The sequence below is a fragment of the Vicugna pacos genome, chromosome 6 (genome assembly GCF_048564905.1).
Source record: "Vicugna pacos chromosome 6, VicPac4, whole genome shotgun sequence".
NCBI lineage: Eukaryota > Metazoa > Chordata > Mammalia > Artiodactyla > Camelidae > Vicugna > Vicugna pacos.
Genome location: NC_132992.1, coordinates 20,055,212 through 20,068,101, shown reverse-complemented (window position 1 = coordinate 20,068,101; position 12,890 = coordinate 20,055,212). Strand labels below are relative to the sequence as shown.

General features: G+C 39.6%; 1 long non-coding RNA gene across 1 annotated transcript; it reads right to left on the bottom strand.

Moving 5' to 3' along the window:
• Positions 1-4,848: 4,848 nt before the first annotated feature.
• On the bottom strand, positions 4,849-5,181 carry LOC140696806 (uncharacterized). Its single transcript, XR_012073340.1, has 2 exons — positions 5,117-5,181; positions 4,849-5,030 (listed from the first exon to the last, which is right to left on the bottom strand). It is a non-coding gene; the product is annotated as an uncharacterized lncRNA (long non-coding RNA).
• Positions 5,182-12,890: the final 7,709 nt, after the last annotated feature.

The following is a 12,890-nucleotide window of genomic DNA, read 5'->3' as shown; positions in this document are numbered from 1 at the left end:
AAGAACCTTTTAGAAAAAAAAGGACACTACAGTTAATGTATACTTGGTGGTACAATGAGTCCCAATTTTAGAAAATGTGTGTGGTAAGGAATGTATCTTTGAATTGGTGAACTGTTATTTCTTTCCAGCTTTTTTTCTTTGTGTATTTTTTGCATACTTGATCTATAAAATGTATGTACATTTTTGTGGCCTGTTTTTTCCACTTAATATTATCACATAAACATTATCTTAATGTTATTAAACATTAATTTTTATACTCAATGTAATTTATTTAATTATATAAAATTTAATTTAAATATTCCATTGTATTTAGTTTAACCACTTTCCCATTGTTGACATTTAAGTCGTTTCCAGTGTTTGTTCTTATAACTAATGCTTTCCCAGACATCATTCTGCATACCCTTTTGTTGACTTTCAGGTTATGTCCTCATAATAATATTCAAAAGCAGAGTTCTTAAGGCTCTTATTACAACACAACATAAAGATGACTATAAAAAAATATAGAACTGGCAATAGCTCAACTGAACTTGGGGGCCCAACATTTGAGAGTCTTTGTGTCAACCTGTGTGGTTTTAATAAACACAGGTGAGCATACAAAATAAATATTTAATAGATTTTTATCAGAGTCTTTTGGGAATCTGCTTTGTGCTAGGCACTGTGCTAAGTTCTATGGAGGCTATGAAGATTGATAAATAAAATTTGTTCTCTTAAGAAGCTTACTATTACTAGGTATGTTATAGTTCACCCACAGCCCATTATGCAAATTTAGTTTCTTCTTGGTATTTAAAGTTTTTCAGCGTCATATAACTGCTTTGCTTTAAGGTTTGGGCCTTTAAGCTACTTTTTTAAAAATTGAAATACAGTTGATTTACAATGTTTTGTTAATTTCTGGTGTACAGCATAGTGATTCATTTATACATATGTATATTCCTTTTCATATTCTTTTTCAGAATAGGCCATTACAAAGTACAGAATATAATTCCCTATGCTATACAGTAGGACCTTGTTTATCTGTTTTATATATAGTAGTTAGTATCTGCAGATCCTGAACTCCCTATTTATCCCTTGCCATTCCCTTCCCCTCCTGGTAACCCTAAGTTAGTTTTCTGTGTGAGTCTGTTTCTGTTTTGTAGATAAGTTCCTTTGTGTCATTCTTTTTAAGATTCCACATATAAATGATGTGATATGATATTTTTCTTTCTCATTCTGGCTTACTTCACTTAGTTTAACAGTCACCAGCCCTGTCCACGTTGCTACAAATGACATTATTTTATTCTCTTTTATGGCTGAGTAGTATTCCATTGTACATATATACCCCAACTTCTTATCCAGTCATCTGTTGATGGACATTTAGGTTGTTTCCATTTCTTGGCTATTGCAAATAGTGCTGCTATGAACATTGGGGTGCATGTATCTTTTCGAATTAGAGTTCCCTCTGGATGTATGCCCAGGAGTGGGATTGCTGGATCATAGGATAAGTCTGTTTTCAGTTTTTTAAGGAATCTCTGTATTGTTTTCTATAGTGGTTACACCAAATTACATTCCCACCAACAGTGTAGGAGGGTTCCCTTTTCTCCACAGCCTCTCCAGCAGTTATTGTCTGTAGACTTCTAATGACGGTCATTCTGACTGGTGTGAGGTGATACCTCATTGTAGTTTTGATTTGCATTTCTCTGATAATTAGTGATATTGAGCATTTTTTTCATGTGCCTATTGATCATTTGTATTTCTTCCTTGGAGAATTGCTTGTTTAGGTCTTCTGCCCATTTTTGGATTGGGTTCTTTGATTTTTTTCTTATTGAGTCGTATGAGCTGCTTATATATTCTGGAGATCAAGCCTTTGTTGGTTTCATTTGCAAAAATTTTCTCCCGTTCCGTAGGTTGTCTTTTCGTTTTGCTTTTGGTTTCCTTGGCTGTGCAGAAGCTTGTAAGTTTCATTAGGTCCCATTTGTTTATTCTTGCTTTTATTTCTTCTAGGAGAACATTTTTGAGATGTATGTCAGATAATGTTTTGCCTATATTTTCTTCTAGGAGGTTTATTGTATCTTGTCTTATGTTTAAGTCTTTGATCCATTTTGAGTTTTATATAACAGAAAGGCATAACAGAGTTATGGTTTTATATAACAGAAAGGCATAACTTGCTGTGAATTGTGCTTCTAGTAAATTAACAAAAAGTAACTGCATCAAGATTTCAGTGAACTCTGTGCAAAAAAAAGTACTCCATTTATTTCCACTTTAAGGGAAATGATACTGGAATCCAGAATAGGCAAGAGTTGTGGTGTGGAAGATGAGATCCTAGAAATGACTTGACTTTCATGATAAAAACATAGTGAAAGAAAAAAGTAGTCTTCCAATTCAACAAAAATAATTATATGTTTTAATGCTGAAGGGTTCAGAGTGAGGCATGTATGGAATTACGAGTAGGCCGTATCAATTTGGTATGATGTTGTTATGGCCATCAGCTATGGGGTTATCCATCCTGAATATTTCCAGGCCTTGAGCCAATGTATTCATTTAAACCAAATACCAACATTACCAGACACCAGTTCTGATTTAATGTAGGAGATATTCCTCTAAGGAAGGTCCCATAATCTTTGCAGGATGACAAAAGGCATAAAGAGAAAAAAAAAAAAGGAAAAAGTTTTGAGTTTTTTCCCCCTATAATTGGCACCTAATTGGATAGGACCGGACGTTGTTGATCTGCTGTGTGAATGTTGGGTTCATCCAATTAAACGTGCTCTACCAAGCATCTCAGGTTTGCCAACAATCTCAGGTGCCCAATATTCCTGTCATGGTAGTTTATTCATTCTCCAAAGAGCTACTTCTTTTGGAAAAGCAGACTAAATGTGAGTACAAAGAACACAGTACAGTCAGTAGTTCTTAACCTTGTGTCATGGAACCCTTTTAGAATTTAATTTTTAAAAAACGATGAAAATGCACATACATGTAAAATGTTACAAGTTTTCCGAGAGTTCAAGGGCTCCCTTGATTCATGGATCTCATAGGAGTCCATGGTCCCCTGTTGAGAACCCTCATCCAGAGGTCAGAGAGATTGTATATTAACTGTGGCTTCCCCCCCCACCCCAGATTTTCCTGAACAATGCCATCGCTGGTTCTAGACTTGTTTTTGGACACACACTGATTGAAGAAATCTTTGCTTTTCAGGTATGATCATTTCTAATTGACTCCTAACTAGTCTCTCTGCCTTCAATGAGGCCACTGAGAAGTTTCACATAAGAGAAAAAAAATGTGCTTAGGCATTTGAAGTGTTCTTTATTAATCGAACTCTGTTAAAATCACCCTGTGAATTAGTTAATTTTTTTTAAAAAATAGACTTTAGTTTTTAGAGCAGTTTTAGGTTCACAGCAAAATTGAGCAGAAAGTGCAGGGATTTACCATATTCCCCCTGCCCCATGCCATTCACAGCTGTCTCCACTATCAACATCCCGCCCTAGAGTGGAATGATTGTTACAATCATTGAGCCTCATTGACACATGATCACCCAAAGTCCATAACTTGCACTAGCTTTCCCTCTTAGTGTTGTACATTCTATGGGTTTGACTAGTGTATGATGACATATATCCACCATTATAGTATCATCCAGAGTATGGTCACTGCACTAAAAATCCTCTTTGCTCTACCTGTTGATCCTTCCTTCCACCCTAACCCTTGGCAATCACTGATCTTTTTATTGTCTCCATAATTTTGCCTTTTCCAGAATGTCATGTTGTTGGAATCACAGAGTATGTACCTTTTTCAGATTGCCTTCTGTCACTTAGTAATATGCATGTAAGTTTCCTCCATGTCATTTCATAGCTCATTTCTTTTTTAGCACTGAATAATATTCCATTATCTGGATTTACCACAGTTTATTTATGTATTTACCTACTGAAGGACATTTGATTGCTTCTAACTTTTAGCACTTATGAGTAAAGCTGCTATAAATGTCTGCGTAGAGGTTTTTGTATACACATAAGTTTTCAGCTCTTTTGAGAAAATGACCAAGGAGCATGATTGCTGGATTGTATGGTAAGAGGAAGTGTTAATTAAGTGAATGGGGACTCTTTTCACAAGGGATATGTATTAGTATGTCAGATCACCACAATGTATACTTAAAATATGTTATGATTTTATGTGTTGATTATACCTCAATGTAAAGCTGAAAAAATTTTTAAAGAGTATTTTTAGTTTTGTAAGTAATTGTCAAGCTGTCTTCCAAAGTGGCTGTACCATTTTCAATGTATGAGAGTTCCTGTTGCTCTACATCCTTGTCAGCATTTAGTGTTGTCAATTTTTGGATTTTGGCCACTCTAATAGCTGTGTAGTAATATCTCATTTTGGTTTTAAATTGCATTTCCTTGATGACATATGGTGGGAAGCATCTTTTCATATGCTTAGTTGCCATCTGTATATTTTCTTTGATGATGTGTCTATTAAGGTCTTTGGCCCATTTTTCAATTGGGTTGTTTTCTTACTATTGAGTTTTAAGAGTTCTTTGTATATTTTGAGTAACAGTCATTCATCAGATATGTCTTTTGCAATTATTTTCTCTAAATCTGTGGCTTGTCTTCTCATTCTCTGGACATTGTCTTTCACAGAGCAGAAGTATTTAATTTTAATGAAGTCCAGGTTATCAGTTATCTGTTTCATGGATCATGCCCCTGGTATATCTAAAAAGCTATCACCATACCCAAGATCATCTAGGATTTCATCTGTGCTATCAGATCTCAAAACTTTCTTTTCTGATATTGTTAGCCTTCCACGTGTGCTCTTAACGTTTTTTTTTTTTTGAGTCAACATCTGTTCTAGTTACTTATTGTTGCATAACAACCTGTCTTCAAACCTAGCAACATTAAAAACAACAACAGTTTTATTATCCTTCTGAAATTCAGGTAGGGCATGGTGGGGATGTTCTATGTCTGCTCCAGGATGTCCAGGGCCTCAGTGGAAGATGCAAATGCTGAGGGGTGGTTTGAAAGGCTGGAGGCTGGAATCACGTGAGGCTCCCTCACTCACACGCGGTACCTGGGCTGGGGTGACATGAAGGCAGGGCTCAGCCGGGGATGTTGACTAGGGCACTTACATGGGGTCTCTCTCTCTGGCTTGGGCTTCTTACAGGGCGGTGGCCATGCTCCAAGAGTAAGCTTCCTGAGAGTGAGTATTCCAGGAGACCCAAGTGGAAGCTGTGTGGCCTTTTATGACCTCACCTCAGAGTCACATAGGATCACTTCACATCATACCCTATTGCAGGGACCAGTAAACTATGGCCTGCCACCTGTCTTTGTAAAGAAAGTGTTACTGAAACATAGCTGTGTCCATTGGTTTACGAATCTTTCCTGGCTGCTTTTGTGCTACCGTGCAGAGTTGAGTAGTTGCAACAGAGACCATCTGGTCTGCAAAGCCTAAAATATTTACTACCTGGCCCTTTACAGAAAAGGTTTGTTGAGTCCTGCTCTACTGATTAAAGCAGTCGCTGAGCTCTCTGTGTGAGGGAGGGAACAGACCCCATTCTTGGAGGGAGGTGTGTCAAAGGAGGTGCAGCCATTTAAAAAATCACCATAGCACCTGTTTGCCTTTTAGATTTTAATCCTTGTTTGGTTTTTAACTTTGTAAGCTATTTATTTATTTATTTTTAATAAGACTGCTTCCTCCCCACCTTTAACAGGGGCACTGGGAATTGAACCCAGGACCTCCTGCACACTGAGCACATGTTCTACCACTGAGCTATACCCCAGAGCCCTTGTAAGTTATTTAAAATTGCTCTTCTAACTATTTGTATGCTAAAGTTCTATTAGAGAAGGTTAAAAAGTGAGAGTCAACAATGTTATTTCATTTTATTCTTTTTAAACTTGCTTGTGTCAGCTCTAGGGGTAAATATTTGGCTGGTAATTCTCTCAAAAAAGCCTAGAAAGATTGACCCTGTGTTCACAGAGTTAATATCAGGGATAAAGAAGACCTTTAGCTCCTAAAGAAGAAAAAGGAAATGGTAAACAATTGTCCAGACAGTTAAGCCTCCCTTAGTCAAGAAGTTTCAGATTTAAAAATCATTAACTACTTATTCATGAAAATTTTTTTTACTTAAATATGCTATATTGGTACCATTTTAATTAAAGCCCAATTTCCTTATCTGTAGAAGGAGGAGGTTGGATAGTCAGTGGCTCTCAACCCAGATTGCATATTAAAATCATGGGGAGCCCAGGTGCCCATCCTGGATAATTAGATCAGAATGTCTGCAGGTGGGGCTCACATAGGTTTTTTGGGGGGAGAGGTAATTAGGGTTATTTATTCATCTATTTTTATTGGGGGTACTGGAGATTGAACCCAGGACCTCATGCATGATAGGCACACTCTCTTCCAGTGAGCTATACCCTCCCCCACTCCCAGAGGTTTTAAAATCTCCTCAGGCGATTTTAATTTACAGCCAGGGCAGAGAAATGTGCCATTAGGTGATTGTAGGCTCCTTTACAGATGGTAAAATTCTCTTGCTGTGTGATCGTAAAGGAGATATGAAAATGGAAAGTTTTCCCCGTATATTTTTGCTAATGCTACTGAAAAAATTATTTGGAATGAAAGTTGTACTTTTTAATATGATAACCAGCATAATTTCAACATTTCACGGTCATTTGGACTAACTGATTTCAGCATGAACCTAAGCCAGATATTTTGATTTTCACATGTCTTTAGACTTGCTGATTATCTTTGTCATTTCACACTATTCACTTACTGAAGCAGACCTTCTTGTCTGTTTGCTAATGAACATGCTGGTGTGACACCCGTTTTCGCAATGATATTGACACACGTCTGCAAATAGGTACTCACATGCTGTTTCTCAAGCTAAAGTGTACATGTGAAACACTTGGGGAATCTTGTTAAAATGTAGATCCTGATTCAATAAGTCTGGAGTGAGAATATAGCTTAAGAATCTGCATTTCTAACAAGTCCCCGAATGACGGCCGTGTTGGCCATCCATCATCGTGCATTCCACCTCCAGGAGCACGATATTGCCACAGCCATCCAGACTGGCCAGTGTAACTCAGAACTGCAAGTTCGGTCTCACTGACTGAGAAAAAGAATGGGGTCACAGGAAAAAGGGGAATGCTAGAGTCATTTTAAAATTTACTATACAGAGCATCATCGCACCTCTTCTTTTTTTTTTTTTTTTAAAGAAATAACCCACTGAGAAAACCAAAGAACTCTGTTGCTGGATCTTCCCACAGGTTTTACCAATAGTTATTTCCTTAGCTGTGTGATATCTGCCCTCTATAAAGAACCCTCGTGCAATGGCTCATCTTGAAGGTAAATTCAGTGGCTGAGAGCTGATTTGGTTAGAGACAGTAAGGTCTATGTGGTGGCAGTACTTTGGACTGGGTGTTAGACCTTGGATCCTGTCTTTATCACCTCTTGATCTCGTGACCTTGAACAGGTCGATTAATCTCACTGAGCTTCAATCTAGGCTGATAATCCGTGTCTACCATACACCACGTTAAGAAGAGCAAATAAGATTGTTGTGAAAGTGCTTTGTAAATTACCAAGTGACACATATATTTTATTAGTACTCTATACTATTCTTTTTCATTTAACTGAGGTGTAATTCACATGTAACATTATTAGTTTGAGGTGTGCAAAGTAATGATTATATATCCGTATTCATTGCAAAGTTATCACAGTAAGTCCAGTTAACATCCGTCACCATACGTAATTACAGAATTTTTTTTCTTGGGGTGAGAACTTTTAAAATCTACTTTTTCAGCATTTTTTAAATATGCAGTTCAGTATTATTAACTGTAATCACCATGCTGTGCATTATTACATCCCATGACATTTATTTGATGACTGGAGGTTTGTACCTTCTTATTCCCTTTATCCATTTCACCTCCCACCCTCACCCCAGTCACTCTGGATACCACCAGTCTGTCCTCTGTATCTTCCATAGGGTATTCTTGACTCTAGACTCACATCCAAGAACACACTGTCTTTTGATGCTGTTAACTTTCAACTCTCTTTAATAGCAGGAGCATTAACAAGAATTAGATGATAAATAAAGCACCTGGAGTCTTTCTTGGTCTTCTGGGTCCAGAGAATAAACAGCTGGAGTTTTAAGAGAAGGAAGAAAGTCTGAAGAAGGAATACTGGGGGAAGTCGCGGAGAATTCAGATTCTGTCATTCAGTATCCGAGACACTTGACCATTGACCTTTTTCACTTCCTTATGTAGATGGCATTGAGGAGCGTCAGTGATGTTGATAGAAAGTCCTATACAATTGATTGTGATTAAAAGCCAATTTTGAATTAAAAAATAAAAGAAAGGCAACAGGTTTCTCTGGCTCTTTCAAGGAACTCAGTTTAGAGAAATAGTTCACACCACATCTTTCCTTCCCTCACTGGAAGGCTCGCTGCAGGCTGACAGTCTCCTACCATAGTTGTAGAGCAAAGAGGCTTGGCTTTCATGACTGTAGTGGAATAAAAATATTAACTTAGGAAAAACTAATTCAGCTTCTATGGTTGGACAAGAAGCCTCTATGATGAAACAGTTATGTTCATAAATGACCTCAGGGTGGTAACCTGCAAGTGGGTGAGGGAGTTGACTCTGTGTGTCTCCGTTTGTAAACAGCAACGAAGCAGTTTTCCCTGTGCTGGTTCAAGTAGCTGTCTCTGCACTGGGGACCCTTATGAAGGACCCGGGGAGCGCATTTCATATAAAGTAAATTCCGGGGGAATTGACTGAATCCAAAGCAAAATTAGTGTGCAGACCAGTAAACTGACGCACGCAGTACGAGTATATAGTTCTCGGGATCTAAGTTCTAGGGTTTAAGTAAGAAGGAGAATACATTTTTGTGTGTGTTTTCTTTTGCCACTCGCTTGCCGATTACCTGGTTAGTATAGTTTCCTTTGGGCTCAGCAGCCGCAGAAACTCTTGAGCGTAGCAGGAAACATTTTTTGTGGATCTGGTAAGTAGCATTTATCTTTTTCATTAGGTAGCCCCCGATATTTTCATAAACACATCTCAGAGTCCCCAGAACTCTGCTGGGTATAGAAGATTTTTCAATAACTTCCTTGTAGGAGCTTCCCACAATGATAGAAACTCATTCCTGCTGTTCAGTTACCTTGAGACCTTCCTGATGGTTGACTACTTAATTCTCCAAATTCTGGTTCCCGTAGTAAAGTAACTTGCTCCTTCTACTCCTGGGGTTGTTTCCCGAGCAACACATTGTGTTCTTGAACCTGTGGCTGCCCACATCCGATCCTGATCATCATTCTTGTCTGCAGACAGGGCCACTTCTAACTTGTCCATACCTTCCAGGCTGATGTTCTCTGAAATCCAAGCCTTGATGACTGGTGACTTTGCTCCCAGTGCGAGGAATGTGATGAATGTCTATGTGTCTTTTGTTAAGCTTCTGGCAAAAGCCTGAGCACCAGACCCTGATCCACTGAGGAATGTCGGCTTCTGATACAACATATAAGGCATGTGATACGGTTATTTATGTGCACCTTCCCGAGTACTGGATCTGGAACGTGTATGCATTACCTTACAGGTTTTACAAGTGCTTTGGTCCTTCAGGGAAGACAAAGATCAAAGAATGAGAACTCTAGGGTAATTTCCCAGTGAATTCCTAGAATATAGGTACCCTAAATGTGGTATTCTTTTGCCCTGCCTGATTTATCCCTGGGAACATTGTCTGAATGCCAATAACCATTTTCAAAGTAGCCTAACTTTCCAGTACAGTATGTTCTGGAAGCTACCATCATAAGGACACTAAGGAATCCCTCCAGTGTATACTGGTCCTACATCCAGTCATGTCCTTGTCCGGAGATTGGGGAGTGCTAGTCTGTCCACAGACTTTAGGGCTAGGGGATCTCTTACCTTCAGGGTGGACCCAGAAGATAAGCCTTTGGGCAAGAGGTTTTGTTTAGTCCTGTGTTTGCTATTAAGGAGCATGCCAGTGGGAGAGTTTTGCTCTTGGTCATCTGAGCATTTCTTTCTCCTTTAGAGAGTTCCAGGGCACTCTGTGTTGGCTCAGAATATGTGGAGTAGCTGTGAGCTAGAAGAGTTTCACCCTGCCCTCACCTTCGTCATCCTACAGTCTTCTGAAGCTTCCCTGAGATTCAAGCATGGGTAACCCAAGGACCTGTGTACTCCCCAAGGATGCCAAAGATTCAGATCCTGTTGTAGGATCCAACTAAAATTTCTTTAATTCTCCCAGTGAAATTTTACCCTCCCAGAACAAACAGAATAAACAAGCATCACTGTACACCATGACTGGTATATAATATTCCCCCTGTCTAAAATGAAGCTTAGTTCTTGCTCCACACGCCAACGCTAGGAGATGACAAGATTCTGATGTGGTTGTAGGAAAGACTTCCAGAAAATATAATGAGATAATATCTTTCAAAGTTTGTGAATTTCTTTCTCCTCTAATATTTTTTGAACTCAGTCCCAGTTTATACTGAGAAGTCATCCTAGATATCCTAGTGGGTGACAGGGCTTTCCCATCAGCCAGGAATTTCAGGATAATAAAGCAGTCTCTTACACTGACCTTGCAGGCTGACTCCTCGACTTCACTTGCTGCCTCTGTAATGACTGAACCTGGACCTTTTGCCTAACTGAAACAGATCTGCCCCGAAGTGGAAGAGTCTAAATTCAGGATAAAAAGTAGACAAATGGTAGAGGGAGAAAACAGAGTAGCTTCTACATTCCATTTCACATTGATACCCTATTATGATAAAAATGTTCTTTCTTGACCCAGCCCCTCTGATATTTTACCATACTCATCTTTGGGCAGAGTTTTCTCTTTTTCATTATTTCTAGAATAATATTCCTTCTTATCAGACACTATAGACAGACACCTGGCCCTGAATTCTATTGCTTTTTCCCCAAATTTCCCTGTATAGAATTTTGCAGTTTTCTCCAGCTGAGTTGTCTGAAAGCTTCACAGTTTTCAGATAATGTGCATGAAAATAATTTCAAACACTAACAACAGGGAGACACAGAACCTCTTGGAAGCTGCTGCCAGTGGAGCATTTGCCCGGTCCTATAGCAGCTGAGATGCTGGGGATTGAATTTCTCTGAATAAGTTTGTGGCCTATCAGCAGTTGCCCCAGCAGGAGATAAATATCTCTCTGGGATAGAAGAATGTGCAGGACATGAATAACAGTCCTGCACATTCTTGCAGGACAAAGATGCAAAGACATTATACCAGCTTGTGTGGACCATAAACTAGGGGAAAGCATGGTATCATCCCCTCCAGTGTAGTGTGGAAAGCGACCGAGGGGTGATGTCTAGAAATGAAGACAGAGCTATGGGAAACCATAATTTGAATTTTAATTCTTTTCCGTGTTTCAGCCCCAGCTGAAGGTGCTAATGATCACTAAAATTTCTGTAAGTAGACGCCAAAGAGAGAAAGGAAAAAAAAAGGAAGAGCCACGACTTAATAGCCAGCCCTTCAGAACTGATAATGCATTCCTTTCCTAGTTAGTCCACCCACTCCCGGGGAGTTAGGGACATCACTGGTCCCCAGAATATCATACGGTCACTTTCAAATCCATAGTGTAAAGAGGGCAGTTTCCCTAGCCTGTCAATAAAGGACAGAGTCACTGTTCTTATCTCTGGCAGTTTCCCATCCCTTAACCTGTGTTTTTCTTAAGCTTTCCCCCTAAATCGGGATGGGAGGAGAAACTTCGGTGGGAGGAACAGAACTTCTCCCATCTACTTGCTCTTTCTGGGGTAATAAGAGTTTGTTCTTTGTGGATTTGCCAGTCTGGGCCCCCGCTGGGACCGTGTGAGTGAGCACGGCAGGAACAGCCCACCTCCCTGTCCTCCTGTTAAACCCCTGGAGGACTACAGACAGGCTGACAAACAGGTGTGCTTAGCTAGGGCCGAAGTGAAGGCCCTGGTGGAAGATTCGTTTCTATACAATGAAAAGCGTGACGACTAAGCTTACTCAGCTGACCAGGAACCAGGAGACTAGAGCTGGCGTCAATTCCCTGCACTCTTTGTAAGTAGACAAGCACAGGATTGGTAATGGGAGACAGAACAAAAGGATGTTTCTTAAGAACATGTGCTGTTCTTTGCTGAAATTCAAAGAAGAGAGATCAGTGAGGGAGAGCTGGGAGTTAGATGTTTAGAAGGAATATTTTAAAACAACAGTTTGGACTTTTGCCCTCACATGATAGGTTTTGGCTTAGATTTGCAAAGCTGGCATTCCAGAAGTTGTTTTATTTCTACCGAGGTATTAATTAAGCTACCACTTGGTGCCATTCTCACAGACAGTGGTTAAGTGGGTCAAAGATTGACATGCTTTTAACTTTTTAAAAGAAGTAGTACTCTGATAAAAGAGCTAGATGTAAGTGATTCCTAGAGCTGTCCACAAGAAGAAAGAATTACACGATTAGAAACAATTTCAGAGAATGCCTAGGTGTCATTAATTATATCCCATACTTATTTTGATATTACTGATCATTGTTTATTCTAGTGTTACCTTGCTTACTTTATTTTATCCAAACCTTAAGAAGGACACAGTTTTCAAATTTACTCTCACATCTTTTTCTTTTTTACCCCCATGGAGGTACTGGGCCTTGAACCCAAGACCTTATGCATGCAAGGCACACACACTACCACTGAGCAGGTCCGCTCTCTGACCTCTTCTTGAATTTAGTCTTCTGAGGGCCTTGGCCACAGTTCTGGAACCTTCAGCAACTTTGTCAACCACCAAAGCCTCTCACTTCTTCTGCTGAGACTTTAAAGCATTAGGTGGATGTTTGCTCATCTTGAACAAGCTCAGGTGGCTTTCCCCAGCGCACCCAGTACAGCATGGCCCTGAGAACTCGGTTGTTTCCTCCCTCAGGCGAAGGAGAAGCAGCAGGAGAACACGCCTTCCTGACCGCCCCTGTGGTG